The sequence below is a fragment of the Prinia subflava genome, chromosome 3 (assembly GCF_021018805.1).
Source record: "Prinia subflava isolate CZ2003 ecotype Zambia chromosome 3, Cam_Psub_1.2, whole genome shotgun sequence".
NCBI lineage: Eukaryota > Metazoa > Chordata > Aves > Passeriformes > Cisticolidae > Prinia > Prinia subflava.
The window spans coordinates 23736223-23761862 of NC_086249.1; the positions used below are offsets into that span (position 1 = coordinate 23736223).

The 25640-nt window shown below is 37.9% G+C and overlaps 1 long non-coding RNA gene across 1 annotated transcript in view; it reads right to left on the minus strand.

Annotated features, from left to right (window-relative positions):
* LOC134548589 (uncharacterized) overlaps nt 1-23000 on the minus strand; it is a 44994-nt gene extending 21994 nt beyond the window's left edge. Inside the window, exon 1 of the long non-coding RNA XR_010079814.1 lies at nt 22935-23000. This is a non-coding gene — a long non-coding RNA (uncharacterized LOC134548589). The remainder of the gene's footprint in view (nt 1-22934) is intronic.
* Between the last annotated feature and the right edge of the window lie 2640 nt (nt 23001-25640).

Here is a 25640-nt window from a genome sequence, read left to right on the forward strand (position 1 = left end):
ATATAAGAGGCAGATGGAAAATCCCACTAGCAAACAAACTTCTGGGACAACAGAGCATGCTGAAAATGTTCTGGTCTGAATTTCTGGAACCATGTCAGGAAGTTGCTCGCTCATTTTTAAGCATCAATACAAACCAAATTGGCCTGGCGGTTACTGCATTCCAGTGGTGGGGAGTAATGCCACACATGATGGGTGCACACATGGTCCTCAGCAAGAGAAATGGATAAGAATTGCAGAGGGATGTACAGTGATGGTTGTTTGACTCTTGAAAAAACAAAACAATTTGCATTCTTAAACAGGTAATAACTGAAATAGCATGGAAGTTGCATGAGAGTTCGAGAGTTTTACATATTTTTGTTATCTTTCTAAGACAATTTTATTCACATTTCTGAACTGTTTCAATTTGCCATGAAGTTTAACCATCTCTATTCCCTTTTGAATGCTAAATTAATTGGTACTGAGAACCTCTGACCTATTTTCTTCTGTTATTTTTTTTCGGATTTTTTTTAATCTGAATCGTGTCACTCTAAGCAACCTCCTAAAAAGCATCTGAAACAGCAGGTACTGTGTTTCACCAGACACTTATCTTCTCTCTGCCTACCTCATTTTAAAAGGAAGCTGCACTGAAAATGGGATTTGATTACAAAAGGAATCAATCTGTAACTCAGAAAAAAGAACCTCCTTCATAATTTATATAGCCTTGCTGCTTCACCCGAATAATGTTCATCTGTAATTTATTCTTCCTGCGGGTTTCCCCCTCTAAATGAGTGAAAAATGACAAGAAACCTTTGGAAAGTAGTTTGCTATTACAGAATTATAGAAAAAACTGGATTGACTCATTTAAACTCCCTAGTAATAGTCTCATAGGTCTTAAGAAAATACTGTCATTCAATTTAAGTAGGGTTTTATTTGATCCAGGTGCAGCTGGATATCAGAAAGGTAATGTAAATACAACAATCTATTGTCAAGAGTGTAGGCAGTTTAATTTCTTTGCAGATGATATATACCTTGATTTCCTGTTTAACTGGCAGGATAATCAGCATGCAACTGTGGGAAACAATCATTAATGTGATGAAATATGGAAATGAGCCTCAGGCATAGATAGAGGGTGGAAGCATAATCCTGGGGTGAAGGATTCATGGTCTTGCCTTGAATTTTATCTCAGCTGTATGCAAAAGTCTCTGTCTACAGAGAGAAAACACAGATATTCATTTCTCTCATCCTTTGTCTATTTATGGTTGAAAAGCCTAAATCCAAGGACCATCTCTCATCTTTTGCATGTCTGCAGTCTATGGCATGAGACCTTGCTTGTCATGCAAATGCATAAATATATACTATAAATATACAGAGAAAAGCAATGTGTGAATGAAGAGTAGGTATATCATCGGGCATATGTTTACCTTCTGCACTTGAAAAACTGGGACAGGCAAAAATCAAAATTTTTAGGAATACAAAAATATGTTATCAAAAGTTTTAATACATTTGTCATCTTATCACAAAGAATGATATAAAGCTTATTCAGTATACTTATTAAACTTGCACGTACACAATTTAATGTAATAGTTTCTTTCATCACAGGGAAACTGATGCATACAAGCAGCCAAAAGAATTGTTCAAAATCAAATGGTGGAAGCTAAGATAGATTTTTACATATGCAAATCAAATGCATCAATTCCTAGACAATATTTTAGGAAAAAAAAAAACAACAACAAACTATGTTTACTCACATTAATTACTGCTTTTCAGAAATCAACACAAAATGTACTACTTAGAAGCAAATTCTTCCAGTGCTTCCATTTTGAACATGGGGAAATAATTTGGTTGGGAAAGTAATTTATTTGACTTTTCCAAGTATAATTTATGGCACACACAGGAGGTTTTTCCAAAGCAACATTATTCCAATCCTGAATTATCATGAGACAGAGCACAGTGCTGACTTTTATTTTTGATTGTCGTTCAGATAATTAAGATTACTTTAACATTTTAGACAAAATAGTGATAACACCAGCAATATATATGGAAATTGGATTTCAGGTTTTGCTGAACTTATTTCTTCCTGGTAACAACAAAGCTCAAGATCTAGGCTCACTTGCTTCATATCACAGGGTATATTAAAATTATGCTTCAATTTCACATTTCTATAAATGGATTAACCTTTCTTAATTTAAGCAGTTTCCAGATGGCCTTGGAGGGCAGCTCTTGCTCCCCAAATTGTATGTAGCAAAATTGCTCTGCTACAGCTCTAACAAATCTGCACTAGGAGGGGAAATACAGAAAGAATTAATGTTATCTGAAGGATATGGTCTAGGGTATAGATATTCATGGTAAAAAAAAAAAAAAAAAAAAGTGGGGGAGTTCTGGCTATTTCTTCTTTTTTCCCACTTACCTCTCATGCAACATGTGTAGATTGATCATTTAAATCCATGTTTTAGGAATTTATTTTTCATTTAGCTTATGTCCTAGTGCATTGCAAAGTTGAAGAAACTTAGCAACGTCTTCCTGTCCAGGTTCTTCTTACATTGACTCTGCACTTTGTAAGGAGGTGCCTCCCAGAGCTCCCCAAACTATTCCCCTGGACAACCACAGTGACAGAGAAGTTGGTTGTTCTGTTATGCCTTTGGAAGGAAATCTTGCTGGTCTCAGTCAGGGTCCAGAACTAGGGACAGAGGGAAATTGCGTAAGACTCCATATTCATCAATAAGGCTATAACCATAAAAAACTGTCTCACTCTAACTTTTAGTTTCACAAAAAAATGTTTTCATAGTTCACCTGTTGATTTTCCCTGTCCACAAACCATGGTTCTCCTCATCTACAGTCACACACCCACTTCACAAACAAGCAAAGAGATCAGGACTAGCCTTGGATTGTCTAACCATAAAAAAAAAGGTCTTGAAAAGAAAAACTTGAATCTGTTAGACTGAATGACTGTTCACACCTGCACACACAAAGTGACACAGGAAACTCAAAAGAAATAAAACCAAACCAAAACACTAGAGGTTTATTATCTAACAAAATTGGGATAATGGAGAGGCTCTATCTGCAGAGTATTATACAAAGCTCATGACTCTGCTAGTTAACCAGAGGTCTGTTCCGCATGCTGGGCATACACTGTTAAATAGGATACACATAACTGCTCAGCCAAGTTTCACAATAACAGAAATGGAGACACAAAAATTGGTAGCATTCAGCATGGGATCAGCAAGACTGAATGTGACCCAGTTCACTGGGGCTCAGAACCTCCCTTCAAAGGCAGGAGGAGGCTGGAAGCACCGGTTCAATAAATAAATGGGCAAGGAGCAAACCTGAGATAAAAAGGCATCACTGGCTAAAGCAGCACTTGAGCTATTTACTGGAGGATGTCACTAATGGCCAAAACAAAACACTACTATGCACTCAGGGGAAGTCTGAGTTGTGTATTCCCAAAATGAATCCACTCAGTATGGTCTGGAGCTACAGTTAGAAAAAAGAGGAAAAGAAAGCCAACCACAGTCATTAGGATGCTTAAGAATATTTTCAAGTGTGTGTTTGTCCTCAACATATAGAAGTAGGTCATGCCATTCACCCAGTGACATGCATAAATTTGGTTGCAGATCTAAGAATTACAACAGGCATAAGACAAATATAGAATTATCACCTTTATGTAATGGACAAATATACCAATAACTGTACACTGAAGTTAATCTGTTCCATTTATCCCTGTAGATGAACCCACGCTAGCAGGTATAGTATTAAATTTGTCAGCATCTGGCCTAGAAGTGTGACACAGCTGTTCCTCGAAACAATGGTGCCAGTTTAAGCATCACTTGAGCAGAATTTGCAATACATCCCAGTGTTTGTCTTTCTTCCAGTTATTCTCTCTCTTCCGTTATCCTACTGTCTTTGTTCTCTCGTTTATGCTCAGATGGTCCTGTATTCTCCATTCCTTTTTTGGCATCATTATTATTATTATTACTGTTCTTGGTATTTGTCTTCATCTACCAGCTCTCATCCGTGCCATTTGCTTTGCCCTTTGTTTTATTCTTGTCTTCTGAACTGGGCTGGCAATAAGACATGACTGCATGGCAAGGAAATCTTTCATCTCAGTGTTCAGTCAGAAAACAAAAGTGTTGAGCCAACTCTCTGGAGTCTGGCATTTTTTCTCTCCATCAAACAGAACAAAGTAAAACACAACTGCTCTCCTCAGGTAAAACTCAGAGCTCTGTCCTCTGCCAGGGCACTTCTCCTAGATTCTACTGGATGGATCATCTGCATGCTTTGCAATCATAACTCACAGTTTAGCAGTAAAGACATTATTGTTGTGCTGTTCACGCATCGTAGCACTTCATTTCTTACCATTTGAAATTCTGCAAAACGTATTTAATGATATTTCCTTCCTTTACAAAATGCATGAATATGTATTCAGAAAAAAACACTGGAGTTTCATTTTTTCACATGCTCCAGAAACTTTATGTATCGCATATAATCAGACCAAAAATGTTCTAGATATTTAAGCTCCTCAAAAGGAATTCCAGTCACTTGATACAGGTAAAACTGTGCATTTTAGATGACTGCTGTTTGTCGTATTTTTTCTTTCAGTTGTATCCAAGATTGCTATCCACAAAAATTCACTATTTCTTTCTATTTCTTGCTAATGGATTTTGGAGACAAAAGAGAGATTGCTTAAATGTCAATTTTTTTTTTCTCCTGACAGATTGCCTATTAAGTAGAAAAAATTTCAAGTAATGTGTGAAATAAAGCTGCAAGTCAATGACAGGGTTCTGGCCCTCTAAATCTGACATCTTACAGCTTCTGTCGAGGGTCACAATTGCAGACACTTTCCCTTCTTGATTAAGTTTTTCTGCTTATTATATTTTATCATCTTATGCTCTTGGTGTGAAAGAAAAGTTTCCTTTCTTTTTCTCTGTCTGCTTTTAAAGAAATGTACCATTACCTGACTAGGAAAAAAACCCCATTTTGTATTGGCTGAAAAATTAGGGCTGATTGGCATTTAATTTTGTGTTGCAAGTTTTCTCTCCTGCAAAATAGAACAATTCCTTTCCAGAGAGCTGATTCCTTAGGGGACCATGCAAGGAGCTTACCCTAGTCCCACCTGCAAGGCACCTGCCTGGCTCACCAACTGGCTGGCATCCCACTCATGTTTCTAGGCAGACAGCCAAAAAGAAAGGTCACCTGAGAGCAGCTGCCAGGTGGAAGTGAGAAAAGCCACCCGTACTCCAAGGGAGCCAGGTGTCATGTCGGGCAAAGAACAGAGCAGCCTTCAGGCAGTCAGGGCTAGCAACTGGTTAAATATTTGAAGTTTTCAAAGAATTAAATCTGAAGCAACTCACAGACAGGTGTTCTGAAAGAAATTTCCAAGAATTGTGATGGTTGCTAAAAATACATCTTAATATACATTAGTACAGAGTAAGTCTTACTTCTTGGTGATAATCAAAGAGGAAAAGGGGATAATCTAGGTAACTGCAGAGCAGTTAATCTGATTTCACTCTCCAGCAGAGAAACCTAAAGTTGATATGGGATTCAATTAATGAAAATTAAAGATAGAACTATAATTAACACCAGTCTACATAGTTTTATAAGAACAGCTCATGAAACAAAATTAATTTTCTTATTTGACTTCAAAATGTTTGTGCAGCTCATAATGTACTTAGATTTATTAAGGATTTTGACTTCAGATGGAAAATTAACTCTTCAAAATATCATGGATGCACATTCTAAATGTTTTAAACCATATTAAGCAGGATGGCTGATGGACAAAAGAAATGTTCAGAAAAAAAGGTCATCATCAAATGCAGGTAGCTCTGGAAGGACTCTTCTGGATTTGTGTTATGTGAACAATACTTACTTAGACATGTATCTCTAAACCTAAAAAAGTGATTTGGAGAGAGTTGATAGCCTGGGAGACCTGCAAGCAGGTCTCCATGAACCCACAGAAGTCTATAAGGAAAAAGGGAAATCGATTTTCTTGTATGTATAAAGACAGAAGAAATCATGATGAAAGAGAGCAAATGCTACCATGAGCTGTAAAATAAAAAAGGTCAGTACTCTGCTTGTTGAAACACGCAACAGAAAACTATACTGTTTATAGAAAAGGGATAGAGAAAACTTATGTAACCTAGGCAGAGATGCCTTAGCCATATTGGAAGAGGTATCAGAGACTAAAGAGCTTTCTAATTCTGTAGGAAGATTTAATCGGGTATAGTCATAATACTGATTGCACACAACGTTTTCATAGCAAGGCTGATTACCAGAAGCAGTGATAGATTCTCCAGCTTCAAGTATTTGCCAGCAAATCCTAGATGCATTCCTCCAGGTGCTCTGCATTTAGACCTCATGCACAGGCTGTAGTGTGGGGATACAGTGGTTAAATGTAGATTTGGGTACATAGGAGTTAAAAATTAAGAAGGCAAAATTCTTCTTAATCTTTCAAGTTCGTGAAGATATACAGAACACCTTTATCAGTTTTCATTAAACTCTCTGCAAAAATGGCTGTTCTCACTTCAGTAGTTTGAGGCACATTTGCACGGCACAGGGCACAAAAGAGAATGAAGATACTTGAAAGTTGTTTATCTTGGGAGAAAAGCAAAACCTCAGGGAAAGCCCTAGGGTGATATAAGCTTTGTATTTCCCCTAGAAGCAGAGGTGTTTGGATGTCTGGCTTTTTAAGTGTGGTGCAGAAACACTACAGAGACCACCAAGCGAGAGACTGAGGTTTGAATGATCAACTCTAACCATCATTTTCTAAAACATCCTTGTGAAAATAAACCCCCGGGTAAAGAGATAGATCATAATTTTTTAGAAAGAAACTCCAGTTAACTTAGTTGCAGCTGTAGGACAAATCTTTCTCTTCACTAAATAACCTTTCAGCTGACTCTGATTCTTTCTGACATATTAACACTATGTGTTTAAGTATTCCCCTCAGTTCTCAGATTAATACCACCCAGTCTTTCACTAATAAAACAATCTTTTCTCTTTGCCCTTTCTAAGTTGAAGTGTATGCAAATTATATCCAAAGACATAGTCCCTGGATTGATTCCCTGATGATGGAAGGATAATTTACTTTCTCTGTGTCAGGTAATGCCACCCTCGCACAGATGCTTGAGCGCCGGTTCAATTTTCTTGATTGTCAGTAATGATGACATCTGTTAGCCTGATTTTATCCCAGGACTATGCAAGGATCTTGTTATTTTACAAAGCTTAGGCACCTGATCTTTGCTGATGCTCTTGCTGCTGGAAAATGCAGCATCAGTAGAATGGTGTTGAACACCAACAGATATATTTTAAAGAGAAGTCTTGCCCTTCATGGCAAATACAGGGTGGGGTGAGCTAACCAGCAGATTGTCCAAATGCCAGACAGAAGTGTGGCATGACAGTGTCTTAGGACAGACAGGGATGCATGTGCCATCACTTCATCAGATGTCAGTTTAAAAAGAATCACTTAATGGCTTATTACCCTACAGCTCTAAAAGAGTGTTTCGAAAATAATGTGGTTTACGTGATTTTTTGTCATACATGAAAAAAAATCTTCCTTGAATGCTCTTAGAGATGCCTGGACTTCCTCCAAATTGAGGGAATGCCAATATCCAAATGCTCAAAGCCACTATATGACTGGTCAGCAATGAAATCTCTCCCATGGGAAGATTACAAGATCTACAATTTTCAGAAGAGAAACAGTAGCCCTTTCCTTGGGATGTACAATGGTTATCTTCACACATAGCTGTCAGAATGTTGGTAAGAACTCTGAACCGACCAGGGTAAAGTCTTCATACACTCTTTCTTCAACCCTTCCTTTATGCAGGGGTAATCTAGTAGCAGCAATTTCTCAAGTTGTCTCCCACAGAAGGGACCTGCATTTGTTCAGATGTGGGCAAACCCAGTGGAAAAAATCCTTTTGTTCCTCCTCCACACTTAAATCTTTTCCATAGGAATTGAATAATTACTGGTTTGAAATTATTATTTAAATGAATATAGCTTCCATAGTCCTCAGTCACAATTAAGGGCCTGTTGGATCTGAGACTTTATGAACACCCAGCAAGAGTATATCCCATTGTATAAAGACTTCACAGTGCCAGTGGATACAAGAGAAACAGCAGAAGTGAATGACTTGTCTAGGTAATTCAGCAGAATAATTTACAGATCTCTCTTGTCCTCCAACCCTGCATATTCATTCAGCAGACTTCTTCTAAAGTGCTGAAAGTTCAGTTTTGTGATTTGCTGTGAAAACAACTGATTAAAATAAAAATGGGCAAAGCCTTCTGAACACCAGTGACCTTTTTCCCTTTTAATAAAGAAATAACCCAGGTAGGCAGGATGGTTCCTGAAATATGTTGTTGACATATTCAGAGAAAATCTGGGAGTTAAAATATTTTCAATACCTTCAAATAATATTGTTGGTTGTTGTTTAACCTATGTGGATCTGACAGCAAAGCAGTTGGTTTTAGCAGCTCTCAGATGTTTCAAAAAGTAAGACATGAGTTTCAGTCCTTGTGTTCTGTACACAGAACCTAGATGTTTGCCATTGTCTTTCTAGTCTCCATCTCCTAGTCTTTCCTAGTGAAAAAAAAAACAGCTATAGGATTAATCCTCATGTCTGGATTGCAGCAGTCTTGTCCTCAATCTTGAAAACACTGTTTTCATCATTAATCAATTTTGTGGCAACATTTGCTGTGAAAGAATGAGCTTTTTAAAATCAATTTATTGTTTACAGGCAATAAAGCAATTGATAAGAAGGAAACAGGGAATTGACAGCTCAGGTAAAGAAGCACTGCTAGATTAGGTCAATCATACCCCTGTCAAACCTGGTCTTGAATGTTTCTAGGGATGAGGCTTCTATCTTCCTTTTGGGCAGCCTGTGCCAGGGTTCCACCACAGTCATTGTAAAAATTTTCTTCCTTATATCTATTCTGAATCTACCCTCTTGTAGTTTGAAATCACTACCCTTTGTCCATTCGCTACAGGCCCTGCTGAAAAGTTTGTGTCCATCCTTTTTATAAGCTGCCTTAAAGAACATAAAGGCCACAGTGAAGGTGTACCCAAAGTCTTCTCTTCTCCAGGCTGAACAACTCCAATTCTCCCAGGTCAATGACAACTTTCTCTGTACTATCTGATGTCCTGCCAGTGAACAGAATATGCAGTATTTCACATATTCACTTTAGCATCTTAAGAAAGAAACCTCAGAACTACAGAAATTCACTAAGGCATTTTTCACTGCATGCTGCATATACTGAGGAGAATGTATTACAGTAAATTGAAAAAGAAACCACATGGATATGGACAGATCTGTAATCAGACCTCCCAAAATGCTATTATAAAATAGTTAAAATTAATAATTTTGCAAAATGAAAAGAAGAAAAATAATGAAAAGGAGATTTTCACTGGTCTAGCTGCTGTGAGAGTTTAAAGTCTAAAATAACCATACTTAGGTAAATTTGTTTTCCAAAACATTCCTGTGATTCGTCAATATGAGATCTCACATACTACACGTAGTATGAATGTGATCTTGCACCAAGAACATGAGGAAATGTAGGACTTCTCATTGTTTGTGAGGATGTAGGAGGATATCTTCACTATCCTAAAAGTGCAGACTTCTAGAAGTATTAAACAATGATTGGTGATGAATAATGAGGAATCGTATAATTGAATCAGAGAATGGTTTTGGACATAAGGGACCTTAAGGATCACCTAGTTCCCTCTCTCTTCCCTGGGCAGGGATATTTTCTCCTTGCCCATGCTGCACAGAGCCCCATCCAGCTTGACCTTAAAAGCCTCACCACCCTTCTAGTAAAGAATTTTTTCCTAATAGTTCATCTAAATCTACCCTTCTTCAGCTTAAATGGCTGCAGGTTGCACCAGGGAAGGTTTAGATTAGATATTAGGAAAAATTTCTTCACTGAAAGGATGGGCAGGTAGTGGGTGTGTCTACCCAGGGAAGTGGTGGAGTCAAATCCCTGAAAATGTTCAAAATGTGTGTGGATGTGACAGCTGGGGACATGGTTTAGTGATGAACACAGTAGTGCTGGGTTGACAGTTGAACTCAGAGGTCTTTTCCAACCTTAATGATTCTACTATTCTATTCTATTCTATTCTATTCTATTCTATTCTATTCTATTCTATTCTATTCTATTCTATTCTATTCTATTCTATTCTATTCTATTCTATTCTATTCTATTCTATGATGCAACAAGAGAGTCTACAGCTTTGCTTTCATTCCCAGAAGAGAAATGAGACACCTGGCTCTCGGGAAGCGAGGCAGTAGTTCATATCAAAGTTTTAATCTGTTATGCAAGGACCTTCTTCACAGAAATCTGGAAGCCAGAAAAGGAGAAAGGAAATGGTGGAAGCTAGAAATGAAAAAGTCAGTGATTATCCTAAAATGTGATGTACTTTTTCTTTCATTGCTAGAGAATTTCCAGGTGCAGAAGGGCAGCAGATCTTGTGCTACTGGGCACATATACATAATGATGACAGGAAGTGCTTGCACACCAAATGCTTCAATTAAAGAAGTAGTCAGACAAACTTTACTTCACTTTTCTTCAAATTTTATTATCTTTCCTTTCACCCTCAAGGACAGCAATTTGTGAACTCAGCTTTAAAGTGAGTAAAGGAGTTCATAAGCTTTTGCTTTACAGGGTGGCCTCAAGGCTTAATGTATTAATGTCTGACTCAGAGTAAGTTCCCTTCTCATCCACACAGAAATGGATAAATTCACTTTTCCTTCAAAGTGAAATGGGCACCACCTTTCATTAAAATGGCATTTAAGCACACACAGCAGGTGTCACCCCCTTTACAAGGAAATGTCATCTTTTGGAAATGTGCTCATTAATATTAAATACCTACATTCATGAAAATGAATCATGAGTTATTTATATTTTAAAATTATGTAACAGAGAGAAACAAGGAAGATAAGTGGCAACATACACGAGCGAGGGAGAGAGAGGGAGATGATGGAGCATCAGATCTCACCCATCATCTGGATCTCAGATAACCCAACAAACCTTTCTCTGATTTCTTCTGCTTCCCTCTTCCAAACTGATTTCTTCACAGTAAGACAAGGAGAAAACATTATGTCATGTCCATTCTCACTTCCAAACTCAAGACATTATGTGGCATTATGAGCTCAAACTTGAGGAATACTGGCCCAGAGTTACTCTGAAACTGAGCTTTCTATAACTATTGCAGAAGGAAATACAGATATTTGCAGATTCACTGGATTTTTTTTTGTTAAACCATAGATCTTGCTAATGAAAGAATAAACAACCAGCAACTGTATTTATGAGTCCATTAAAGGGACCATCTAAAGAAACTGCAGTTAAAGTCTGTTTATCATTGTTTCTGTATACTGCTTCCAGAAGCTTAACTTAAATGAGCTATAAAAAGGAAAATAAGCTACTTCCAAACAATCCTCACAATTTGAATAATAATTAACAAATAAATCTACCAACTATAAAAAAGAACAGCAAATAAGAGGTGGACCCCCAATCGGGAGAGGCTGGCTGCCTAACTGTACCAAGGACCCCAAGTCTAAACCTGGCACAGACAAGAACCAACATGTTGGTTTCCATGGAGTTGTGCCAGAGCCACACCAAATCTTAGTGCAGCTAGAGCCAGTTGATGGCCTGCTTTGGTGGAGAGCAGTGGGCAGAATAATCCACCATGCTCTACTCAAGACTGAAATGAGGAGGGAAGACAGAGTCTTCATTAAGAAAGGGCACAGATGAGACTGGATGTATCAGTCCCTAGAAGCTGTCAAAAACATGCGGATAAGGCAACTAGGGTCATGGTTTAGTGGTCAGCATGCTGGTGCTGAGCTAATGGTTGGACTTGATGACCTTGGAGGTCTTTTCAACCTAAAAAATTAAATGTCCTCGGCTGGGACAGTTTTTGTGCAGTAGATATTGCCTTTTGCAACAGTTGGCCTTATCAATACCAAAGCTATGTGTTGACTTGAACTGATAGGTAAAAGTAGAAGTAGCAAAAAGGGCATACAACAAAAAGGGACCAAACTTGCTTCTCAGATCTCAGAAGTGTCTTAACTCCTGTGTCGAGAAGAGTGCAACATACCAAAAACCCCACAGGTCCTACTTCAGATATTCTCCCTTCAGCTATTCCTATTACCTACCTTAGACATTCCCCGAAAATATTCTGTTTTGAGATTGTCACAGTCCTCATCAGCTGTCAAATTACTTCAGTACATATTTGCAAAATCGTGACTTCAACTGCTGGCCTAATTCCACTCCTGACTAGGAACGTGGGGAACTGACATTCCAAACATACTCTGAGAAGGATCTTTTTTTTTTCCTTCCCTGAAGCAGCAGTAACAAAACCATTGCTGAAGCATTAACAAATATACCTCTGACTTACGTTAAGGAAAATGTAACAGGCTTAGAAGGAACATAAAATAAATGATCATATTAGCATTAGAATAGATTAAATAAGTCACAGTACTTTAAATTACTTTTTCTGCCTTTCTATACTCCTCAGGTGCCACTGGGCTAAAAACCAAATGACGCAATTCCATTTTCTAGGGAAAAATCCTTAGCGTTGAAAGCTGGAATTTGCAGAGTCCTATGGGAACTGAGACTGAGGCATTCAAAACACTGACTTTGTACATGAATAATGGGAATGTTCAGTGAGTGAGGTGTTTTTTGCTTCATATCAACAAATCTTTATATTTAAAACATATCTAGCTTGAGAACAAGTCCATAAGTTGATATTTATGTTCAATATTATGCCCTCAGGGAACACTATAATGAAAAGTTCAATTAAAAGTTAGCTTTCAAGGCAAGACATTTGTGCCATGTGATCAGATACAGGGTAGTGAAAAAAAGGTTTACCACCACCTAGATAACAGTGCTCCATTGAACTGTTTCATTCCACTGCTAGTGGGATTGAGTTTGCCAGTTTGATGGTCAGCTGACAATTCTCCAATATTCAGAAACAGATTATAGTCTCTGTTATTTTAGCTCCTCATTCCCAGTCAAAAAACCAAAAAAAAAGTAGTAGTGAAATGTCTAACTCCTTTAGGAGTTATGTATTTAGCCCATTTATTAAGATATTGAGCGGATCCTCTGAAACCACTGAGATGCTTTAAGATAGCAGTAATTTTGCTGTATGAACATGTAGTGCACCACTTCTGAGAAACTGAAAAAAATGTTCCTAGTGACATGATGAACTCTAAGCAACCCAGTTGAGGGTCATAAGATATTATATAAGGCTCAGATTGCTTGGGTCATACTCTTTGGACATCCCAGAATTTAGTCCAGAAGGCATTGCATGGTAAATGCTATATTCAAATGTTACAATATGATTATAATTTGATTTTTTTTTCTTTTTACTTTATAAGATGGAGGAGGCCAAGACTCTTGTTCTGCTTTATTTCTAGCAGGCCTTGCATAAGTGTGCAGAATTCAAGGGATTGTTGTATTTATTTTGTTAAAACAAAAAAACTATATATCAGGATTTGAATAAAAATGTGGGGGCTTTCCCACCAGAATTCTTAGAAAACTGAATTTTTTTATTTTTTGGCATCTTCAGTTGTTTTCAACTCCAGTTTGTCCCATGCCATGCTTTCCTAGCAGATCATGGCTTCCCAAGAGAAGAATCAACAATAAAACCCAGATTAAAACCTGTCCAAAACAGAGGTCACATTTATTTAGATAAATTACATTTATGCTACATATAGACTGATGAACAGCACCAGAAATTATCCTCAGGGATTGGAATTCAATCAGGTCTACAGGTGGGCTTTATAGCAATCTGTGGCCATATTTTTTGCCCCAGCCTGGTTAGTCCCCACCTGAGCAATTTCTGGGAAGTGTTCAGAAGTTAGCAGGCATCAGGGATCACTCTCAATAGGCAGCTTGGATGCAGGCATCATGTAATTGAGGCTAAAAGGTTTTAACATTATGTTTGTGCCAGCAGTCCTTATCACCAGAAAACAACCCTTAGCATACTTATTGTACTAGTAGATAGGTAGCCAGGTATTTGAGATAAACATAAATTTTCTTGTTGCAATACATTTCAGAGATAAGAACTATTCAGATCCTATGACCATGAGACAGTTGTTTACATAGCCAGTGCCTTGAGGCTACTCTTTAATTAATCAAAGTATCGTTATGTGATTCCTTTTCATTTTCAAAGGATCTCTGTTTAAGGAGAAAATAGCCTGTGTGGATGCACAGTTCAGCAGGAGATGTGCCCACTGTGACATGGTGTGTAGGTGTGAGTTATTTAGAGGCTGCTGTTCCTCAAGAGAGATCAAACATTGCACGACTGCTCCAGTTTTGCCTGGAGTATGTTGGCTCCATAGGACTTCTCTGTCCACTCAGTTGCAATGAACACATTTCAGTGTAATATCTCTTAGGGTATTTGGATTTTTTTCTTTAAAGTACCAAGCTTTAGGAGCCCTTGATCACATGAAAGTCTTCACTTTCAGACTTGCTGTTGGATTTTTCTATGTTGTGTGATTTTGCGGAGGGGGGATGGGAGGAAGGGAATAATGAAAATGCAAACATTGCAGTCTTCAAAGTTGTTAAGAAATGGTGGGGATAGATATGGTACCTTCTCATGTTTCTTACTCAGACTCAAGGCTAGTGCTGGGAGAGTAAATGTGATGTTATTTACACATTTAGGCAGCATAGCAGTGCATCCTAGTCCCAAGAATATGATGTAGTGGAGTTATATGCTGGCAATAATTTATGTGTTTGTAACAGTTTATCTGCTGCCTTCGTAGCACATTTCAGTAGAGCTGCTAACCTCCCTGGAAAATGGCTACCTCTGATCTCCAACATTTTTTCCTAATTAAAAAACTCTTTTGATTTTTTTTTATAACTACATCAGAAGAAACTCAAAAATATTTTTGAGAGAGACTTATTTTTACAGCAAATCTCCGAAGGAGGCTTTCTTTCACTTTGATGCCATACCAAGCATTCTTTAATTCCCTAGGTCAGCATGTGAATACAATTGTTGATGAACAGCTGGCAAAACAAATAGACAAAACTGCCACTGTGTAGAAGTTTTGTCTGCTTTAGTATTATTTGCATATTTCAGATCAGTTTTGATAAAATGCTTCTTGCCTTTGCTGCTACACAGCCATTAAAGGAATGACCATGCAATAAGCATAAAAACTCAGTAATTATATGCTTGATTAGTGAATATTCTTTTCTGAGTTGAATTACAAAGTCATTTAATTTATATTACGGTTTATTACCCCGTTCTTAGCTACTAATTCACTGTGTCTATGTATAGATACTCATATATGTGACCTGGGATCACCATCTGAAAAAACAGCAGCAGCTTACTCCCCAGGATACATTAGTTGCCCACATCATGAGACATTTTTAAGTATATTTTAAGTTTATTTTCTTGTATTTGATAATTGGCAGATGGGACTGCACTCTGCTGGTTGTTCTGCCTTTTCTGCCAACTACTTGCACCAAGACCCTGAACTCTGTCTCATGCCCTCATGACTACACTGATGCAGTCTGTGAAGACCCCAGTGGCATAGCTGCTATTCCCAGTTTTTGCTATTCCCAGGAGTTACCAACTATCTCTGCACTGTCTCCTCCTTTATTTGTCTTTAAGCCTAAGTCTCAACCTGTTTCCAAGTCTGCATCCTCATACCATCCCACTTGCACAAGGCAGGCTGGAGGGAAGGAATTGAGTGTGCTGAGTGTAAATGTCTACCTCTGATCAAAACAAAATTATTGTTTGAAGCCTTCGTGTGTGATTATGTCCACCTGCCAATTTGACAATATTCTTCCTGAAACCTTTTTGTAATGTACAGTGATGTTCATCAGTACAACTTGCTTTTTCTTTCCTGTATTATTTGCATCTTGCAAATTCATATCTCAATAGCTACCATGTGAACCAAGGAGATGATTTTTTTTTTTTTTTTTTTTAATAAAATAGCATCCGATTTACCTTTTTTATTTTTAGTTTTTCTGGAATACGTGCAAGAACATATGTACTTGGTCTTGGTCTGGTTAGCTAATTTAAGTGCTCTCCTTAAATGGGTCTTTATTTCTTGAAAAGAGTCATCTTTGTTTCTTCTTCGCTTCATCTGCATTTTAGGAACTACTGCCCCAATATTTATTTGAACAGAGATCTTTTTATGATATCATCTTTCTAATGGTTTCTAAGTCATCTCTCTAACACATCTCACATTGCTCACCATCTCCTCATCACCACCTTTTCTGGCTTTTTGTTTTATACTGTCACTTTTCTTATCTTCAGCAACCAAAAGACTTCTAGAGTGATTGTTCTTTATCCCTGAAGGAATCACCCATGTCACTGCTTTTCTCATCTCCTCCAGCTGGTTCCCTGCAGGCTTAAAATAGGATATTCTGGCTTTGGGCACAACAGAATGTTCTCACTGCATGCTCACATATTTTAAGGGAGGCATTAAAACTGTCCTGTGGTTTTTAAAGTTGCTCTGAATGTCATGTGCATGGTGAGAAATAGTTTCATTTGGAAAACTTGAGCATTTTACACCTTATATCATGCAGCACATCAGGGCACACAAGAAATATTCCATGAATTAAATTTGATCCTCTTTGACACAGCATTTTTGTACTGCAGGAGTTCATTATTGCACAGTAGTACATGAGGCATATGTGGAAGACAATCCAGTTACTTTAGAATACGATTATTTTGATTTTGATGCAGCCAAGGTTTGCCTGTGTTTGGCAAAATGGTGTTTGTCCTTAGCTGACACAGAGAATATCAATTTCTCAGTAACTTTTGCAGAGTTATAACAATTTGCATCAAGTAAAATAATGCCAACGCCTTCTGGGGAATAAGAGACCAATACAGAGTTCTATTTGACCTTTCCAAGGAGGGCATTATCAAAGATTTATTCTGGCCAGAATTCTAATTGGCTTCTTTTGGTGACCTTTCTGGATAATGGTGATGTTTTTTCTCAAACTTTACAATGCTCTCAGGTAGGGAATTCCTTCACTGCTTTGACACAGCAACTGAATTCTAATTTCCATCCTAACTCCATCACTTCCTTTCTCAATAATTTCATGCTGCAGCCTTGAGCAAGATAATTTTTGCTGGGATTTTTCTTTTCATAGATGCTTTATCTGTTATTCTTAAATCCTGAAAACTTAAGATCAGACCAGACTCGGGGAAGTGTCTAATGACACAAAAAAATCCTACCAAGTTTGAGAAACCACACAAGTAAGAATGCACTGCTAGTGACCAGCTGCTTAATTGCTATTGTCTACATTTGTTTTTACTTTGTTCTGTGTGCCCAGGAACCAGACTTGGCCTCTTTCTTGCATCTGGAGCATTTGTGGGGTGCAGTTCCCAAAGTGAATTAAGTTCTTTCCCACATCAGGGTTTCTCCAACCGGCAACTTTTAGCTTTGCTCCACAACGAAGCTAGGAAACTCGAGATCATCTGTAGTATGGGTGACATGGGTAGAAACTTTGGAGTTAATCAGCTTTATTGTTCAGATACACCTGCTTGTGAAGCTTTTCACTATTTATTATGAGGCTGTAAAAGATGGAGTTGGACTCCTCTCAGTTTTGTCCAACAAACTGGCAAAAGGCAACAGACACAAACTGAATTACAGAAAATCCTGTTTCAACACAACAAAAGTAAGTTTCACTCTGCAGGTTGTCAAACTTTGGAATAGGTTGTTCAAAGAAGTTATGGAGTGTTCATGTGTTGAGACTAGAAACAGGTTTGAGAAATCTGATCTGTCTGAACCCTAGTTTATGATCTTCAAGGCCATGGACCTCACTAGACATAGCCCTGCGAAATCTGCTCTAGATGATGCTGTTTTGAGGTCTTCAAAACCATAGACTTCATTAGGTCAGTTCCAGCCCTCATGATTCCTTACCTTATTGCTATAAACAAAGTAAAAACTCTTGCTGCATTTTCTTTGTCCTGAAAAATAATTTGATTTCTTTCTCCAGCTGAAATGCGAATAATTTTTTGGTCATTAGAGACTACGGAATTTTTTATTTAAAATATTAGATTATTTTTTCCTACCGGACTGATTTCTAGTCCACACAGAAAATATTTTTATTGAAATTATATGAAGGTGAGTTTGTTTTATACCATTCTACCATGACCGGAATTACTTGTTTAGCCAGAACAAAACCTCTAAACAAAATTGAAAGTTCTGTTGCTTTGTATATTATCTCTCATTTTTACCATTCATTTTGGTAGTAAAATATGTGGCCTCCTGCCAGCATTATTGTGGCAGTGTCCCATATGAATGTTAAGCAGGCAACAATGATGCACTATAATTACAGTGCTTGAAATGATTGGAAATAAATTGGCACTCCAATTACAGATGCATGAAAGAGGCTCCAGTATATCACAGTCAGTCCGTTAATTTCTGAAATAGCTCAGGCGATCTCACTATTTTAGTGACATTCGTTATTTGCCGCTGCAATGAATCACAGTGAACAGTGGCGGGGCCCTGGAAATTAGCAAGTTGAAGGACATTTGGAAAGAAAAGAATCATTCCATGTTACTTTGTGCCCCAAAGAGAAAATAACCTCCAAGTGCAATATCAAAACCTACTTGCTGCATTTCCAGGAAGAAAATGGTAATGTAGTTTTTGATCCCACCTGATGCCTTCAGTCAATTTACACAGTATTCCAACTGAGCAGGAAATAATTTTATGGAAATCTGCACAGTAAGCATACCCACACTTCTACAGTGTTTTAAAAACATTTTAATGGGGAACTCAGGACTTCAAATGTAAATACTACTTGTTACGTTTGTTTACCTCAGCAGGCTATTGCTCTTAAGAATACACATTTTTAACTTGGTACTGGTAAACCAGTCCAGGTGATTTGGGAATTGAACCTGTGACTTACACCTATAGTGAACACCATCTACACAGAAACCTCAGTTTTTTAATATTTTCCGTGCATAGATTCATCCCTGTTGCCCCTTTAGTTCACCCTGAGCCTTAAAAATACTTTGTTTTCCTCTGACTACATGCTGTGAAATGTTACTGTCAACTTATCAGTAGCCCAGTTTTTCTGAGGCTGCATCAGAATAAAGGGAAAAAGAAGAAATAACATCACTGAAGGAGAGAGGAGAAAGACTGTTTCCATTCAGGCATCAACCAATGGCCCTGTGTCTGGTCTCTACCAGCTCTGTGTCATAGCCAAGGTGGGGAGATGGAAAGAGATATATGAGCTCCAGACTTCCAAGGCCCTTAACTCACTGTATAATTCAGTCTCTCCAATTAATCACCTGAAAACTGAAATACTTTCATGTGCAGCACTGTGACAATTTCAGTCTCCTCCAGTGTGCACTGGGTAGTGGAAAGGGCTGATCACAGGACATCAACCCCATTCCAGTAGGATGATGCCTCTGGGCACTGGAAATAAAGACCAGCATCTGAGCACCCCAAACAGTCTTACAGATTCAAACTTTTCAATGGGAATTTTAAACTAGCATAAATATTTATAAGAAAATTTAAAATAAACCTCAAACAATTTCAAAAAGACTAAAGCAAGTTATTACTACCAAGTCATCAGGGCCTGAAATTCCAATTTAAGTGTTAGTAATTCCCCACTGCTTTCTCAAGGATTTGTAATTATGTCACTCCAGGTTAACAAGCAAGCAATGTTAACAACTATGTACTTTCTCAAAATAACTGAAAATATAAAATTCTGATTTAAGAAATTTTTGTTTTATGCTCATAAATAGAGTAGGCAAACCAGAAGTGCAGATCAAGAATGAAATCAATGTCACCATACTCTGTGTACACTTTTTTAGAAAACTATTGTAATATATTAAAAAAAAAAAAAAAACCACCACCAAACCTGAACACATCTTGGAATTTTGAGTATCTTCTTCAACACTGAAATAGACCAATCAAGATGACTGGGATAAGACAGAAACTGTGGTTTGTAAATGTTCCATGGGAATTTGAAGGGGAAAAAAAAGGGAAAATGGAATTCAGCTTAATAAAGAATTTAATAACAGAGATCCAAGCGATGTCTACAAGGTTTTACAGAAAAAATAAAACTAAAATAACTTTTCAAGCATGCCTGTTGTCTGTGATGAAATTCAAAGTGTGACTAGTAAACAGAACTGTATTGATCAGATTCTATTGGATATTTACCTTAAACATATTTGTACAGTAGTGTTGGGAAAAAACCACCCAAGACAGCTACAAATTGTCTCATCCAGCAGATCTCAAATGGCAGCTTTCATCAACCTTTACGGGGTTCTGCAGAAATCAGGATGCCTATACTTTCATCACATTTTAAAAGAAACTATAAAACCACTGGTTACGACACCAGCAGGAGGCACAGTGTGTTCAATCACTGAAAATGGATGTGTAAATGAAGACTGCTTCAGAGCTTTTGGGTAGGGATGTTTTAATGCAGGTGCATGCAGATATCATGATAGATTCATGGAATGTCCTGAGCTGGAAGGGACTCACAAGGATCATAGATTACAACTCTTCCAAAGATATACATCAAGAATGAAGAAAGGCAATTTTGACAAGAATGGGAGACTTTAAACTAAAAAGTTGTGTTTCTGAAAGACTGAGGTTCATCATGAACCAAATGAGAAATCAAGACATCAGTGTGTTTGAAAATCTACTTCATAGCTTTGAGCTTATCAAAATCTCTTCCTTAGCAGTTCAGGAAGCTTGAGTTTAGCTGTGTAGTTCATCTCTCATAGAAGTCAATGAAAAGTTCATTGTAAAATTTGTTGAGAATCAGACCAAGTCCAAAAGACCACTTTACAATTTTTGAAGTGATCTACAAAGATTAACTAATTGAACCTCTATCATTAGAAACTTCTTTAAGAGGGGGAAAAATGAAAACATCCTCTTTTTAATAGTTGTTGCTTGCCCTAACCTTTCACACTAAACCTAAAATCCCATGACTAAAATGAAAAAGCTTTTTATTTTTAACATTTCATTCTCTGTTCCATTGACTTGGATCAATGTGTTTTAAGGAGGTCACTGTCAAATTGCCAACTTTTTAGATGTACAGTTTAAGCCTAATTAAAGGTTTGATAGAACTCTCTCAGTAAAATTAACTCATTCGAATAGGAGATAATTTAAGATCATTCACTAAGGACCTTTTCTACTTCCATAGAGAACATAAAATTTTTATTTCATCTTACAATATAAATTAAACTTGATAAAAGAGGTGCGGGGTTTGCTCCAAATTTAGGGATTTATATAAAATGGACAAGTTAATACTATTCTTTCCCTTTGGTGGTACTATGAATTATGTTTCTAGCAAACTTGCAGAAGTTTAATATACTAATAGTTTTCTTAAAATACTTTTCGATCTCCTCGCTATCTCTTGATTTTGGTATTTTGTGAGTTTCCTCATTGAGAACTATTTGAAAAGCCTCTATTATTTTTATTAAAAGTCGTATCTCAGAGAAAAGAACAATTGTCACACAGTAGTTAGATGGGGATTTTTCTGCCTGGAAGGTTTTAAGACTTACACCAGGACAGCATTTAAATCTAAATGCTGCAAAACTGTATTACCCTCTGTGTTTGCTTACCTACCTGCAAAATTAGTTTGTAAGTTCCCGTTTACTCAGCATTCCTCACCAAACTGCCTGACCTAGAACACTGCTTGTTTGCCAGATTGCTTATTTTGGCTCATTAGTGTTCTGTGCTGATTTTGAGAGTCTGTTCCTGATGTTGTATTAAGTGCGGGCTCCTGTTCCCACATACAAATGACAAATGTTATCATAGCACATTACCAGCCAGGATTTGAACCCTGTATTCCCCAGACACCAGTTAGATTGTCAGGAAATGCCAGACACTGAGGTCAGAAGTTTCTGGGGATCTCTCTTTAATATTTGGGGAACATCCTGAGACATGCTGAAAGATATGGTCAGGCTGGATGGGGCTCTGTGCAACCTGGTCTGGTGCCTCAGTGCAGAGTCAGACAGAACGGCAAACATCCCCTTTCACCTTTCTGTTTCTACTAATTGACACGTGAAAGTGTTACATGTAAGAGCTGGGCTATCAGTGAAACATGCAAATTATGCATTGATATACATGTAGTATATAGCATATAATATATATAGACAAAATACATACTATATAAGTGCACATGCATACAATTGACCGTATCTAGAAGCCTGTTCCTAAGCATCTGATCTTCTGCTTGACTTACCAATTGCTGACCATATAGTGTACAGACACCAGAGGCTTCCTCAGAGTTGACTAAAAGTATAAACAAAATACCTGCACAAGACCTAAATACACAACAATTTAAGAATTTAGCTGGGTTCTCCTCTGTGGTGAACAGTGGACAGGAATCTCCATTTCAGACCTCATTTACAGCTCTCTGCTTCAATTTTGGAGTGCCTGTCCTGAGCCCTGCCCCACAAAAGCAGCTCTGCTGAACTCTGAGCAGTTCTTGTCTTTGTGTGATGTGCAGCTCTAAAGCTTGTGTGCCACTGCTCTCATGAAGAGCCATACTACGACACTCTCTTCCACTTCCTGGGAAAGACTTAGTCCGCCACTATTACAATTATAAAATATGCTGGAAGCAACACTTGTTAAATGAAATATCCCATGTTCTCTGACTCAGGAAACAATTTCATTTTTTTCATTCAGAAAAAGTCTGGAATCCATGACTGAATTCTGCAGTTATACATTTCCAGCTAGACTCAAGTAAGGCAAATTTTCTTAAGTCTGTATATGCACTTAATGAGAGAAAAAGTTGTTTATTTGTTTATAGCTAATTAGATGAGAAAGAGAAAATAATTGCTAAGGAACATGCTACCAAAATACTTTTCTATAGATTTCTACAGATTGACAGGGTCTTTTACTTTTCAGTTAAACTGAATTCCTCTGTTTTCCCTCTTTTCTGCCCTGTCAGAAGTGAGGGTGTGATTCAGAATATGACCAAGCCAGGAAAGACCTTTCCATGGATTTCCATGCATATTACTGCAGTGTCTGAATATCTTACCTGAAAGTTACCATCACTCTCTGAGAGGCTGGACTAGATTCTGTGGAGATCATCTTCCCTCTAGGTAAATCTCTGCATTCTGTAAACAATATAAAAACAAAAAGGACATTTTCTGAATTACTTAATAAAACCAGAGAATTTTATTTTTGCAATACTAGCATCTTACAGTTGTTTAATACAGTTCCCATCTCTCAACTAATCATCTGAATCAAAGCTGAACACTGAATTTTGAGGCTACAAGAATAACAGCAGTTTCTAAATCACTGAAGGATGACACAATTTTAGATAAAGTGTGTTTATTCATAGTTTCCAACTATGCAGCTATCATTAGCATTCTATATTAATGAAGATAGGGAAGAACACGACAATCACACTCTGGTTCATAGGAAATGAGTGGTAACTTATTTTTAGTCCCCCATTCTAAATGCTACCCCATGTTACTTTTGACACAGGCATTTCAAGTGTTCAGCTGTGACAGCCTTTTTGCTCCTATCAAAAGTTTATGAAGTCCTTGATCTAAGGTCACTAAACAAATCTGAAAGCTGTAAATGAGTTCAAATGCAGTATAACGGGAAGTTAATTTTCACTGCCCTGTCTCTAGATTAATCAGTTGAGGACAAAGATGAATTAAACAATATATTAACAGACTGATATAGCAATACAGAAGCTGTATTTATCTATCTCTGAACCATCCACTCCAACAGCTTTATATGAATTCATTTTCTCCAGCTATAGTAACACATGCCTTGAACATGGTTCCTGAATATCAGATGAAGTCATCCACATTATACCAGTAGCTTTGAATGAACCAATACCAACAGAACAATTTCTTCTGATGCTGGTTTTGCCTCAGCAAGAGAAAAAGAAAATTAAGCAGATTTGCAGTACCTTATTTACTAAAGTGCCAAATGCTGCTGCAAACCAGAACTAACTTGATACACGTTCCAATCTCTAAAAAAATTATTCAAGTAAAAAATAGTATCTTTAGGAGAAGGATCAGAAGAAGGCTGAGGACCTGCTGTACTGAGAAGGATTCATGGAAACCTTCCAGTACATAAAAGGGGCTTACAGGGTAGCTGGAGAAGGACTTTTGACAGTGGCATGTAGTGATAGGACAAGAGGATATGGCTTTAAACTGAAATAGGTCAGGGTTAGTTTGGCTATTGGAAAGAAATTCTTTACTATGAGGGTGATGAGACACTGGCACAGGTTGCCCAGATTGTTGTAGCTGTTCCATCCCTGGAAGTGTTCAAGGCCAGTCTTGATGGGGGTCTGAGCAGCCTGGTCTAGTAGAAGATGTGCCCATGGCAGGGGGGTGGAGCTATATGACATTCAAAGGTCCTTTCCAAATCAAACTACCCTATTATTCGATGATTTCTAGAGATGGCAGGGGAAGTAGTTGCCTTTGATTAAAACCACCAAAACATTGAAATTCCCTTGAGAGACCCCCAAATGCACTATATTTCCTCAACAATAAAAGGGTAGTGTCTCTCATGAGATACTGATGATTACCACATAGACACAAGAGTAGGTTCAATAAGAGATCTTGAACCCAGCAGAGGAATGAAAACATGAGAGGCCTTGCTTTATTTTAAACAAAATTTTCTTCCTAGAATATAACAAAATTTATTGAAAATAAATTCTAATGGATAGGCTTTTATCCAGCTCTACATAAGAAGGTATAAAATCGCCTTGTCAATTCCTGTAGCAGTATGTGACTTCTAAAATCAAGCTCCTCAATTTCGCCAAAGTGCATGACAGCATAATTTCGAATCAGGTCACATTCACCAAAGAAGCCATGACATTAAGGAAAGCAAATTAGCATGGTTCCTGTGGAGTACCAGCTATTAGATATATACCTACCCTTTTCCATAGGGTAGCCCTGTGTGTTCCCCACCCTACAGTTCCTCCTGAAAGACGCAGATCAAAGGATGTGCTGAGCCCCTGTATCTTGTGTTGGAGTCATAGGGAGGAGAGAAGCACTGATGCAACAAAGCAGGGTTTTTCTAGGCATTGAGCTGAGGCTGGACAACAACTGCAGGGGCAGGGGAACAGCCAGTGACTGCTCAGATGAGCTAGTAGGGAAGAAAAGACACAGCAGAGAGGCTCAGAGATGACAGCTTCGAGAGGAAGTGAAAGGCCATCGTGTACTGACCTATGGTCAGCATCATGGCCTAAGGTTAAGCACAGGAGCTAGGCCAGTTCTTGTATTATTACAGTAAGTTAAAAGTATCAGACTCCTAAGACTCCCAAGGTGGTGTGATTTTATCTGTCAGCCTTCAGTGCGTGTTCCTTCTAATCTATCTCTCCATAGGGGATCTTCAACACCTTGTTTGTTATGGAGAGATTTCTGTTTTGTCTCTCCTGTTTGTTCTCCTTTGTTGTAGCTCAATAAGTAGGTGCAGTGCCTAAATGTCAGTGCAAGTGCATTGACTCTGGTCACAGACAAGCATCAGTAGGAAGTCAGTTATGGAAGTGGTGTGCCCAATGCATGTCACCCTCATCCCCAATAGTGAGTAATGCCCCAGCATCATATTTTCACACAAGGTGTCCATCTCCACACCTCTCCCTTACAACTTTAGATCATGTAAAGTTGTGTTTTCAAAGAATGACAGAATGGTTTGTGTTGGAAGTTATCTTAAAGATCATCTGATTCCAACCAAACCTGACATGGGCAGGGCCACATTCCATTAAAACAGCTTGCTC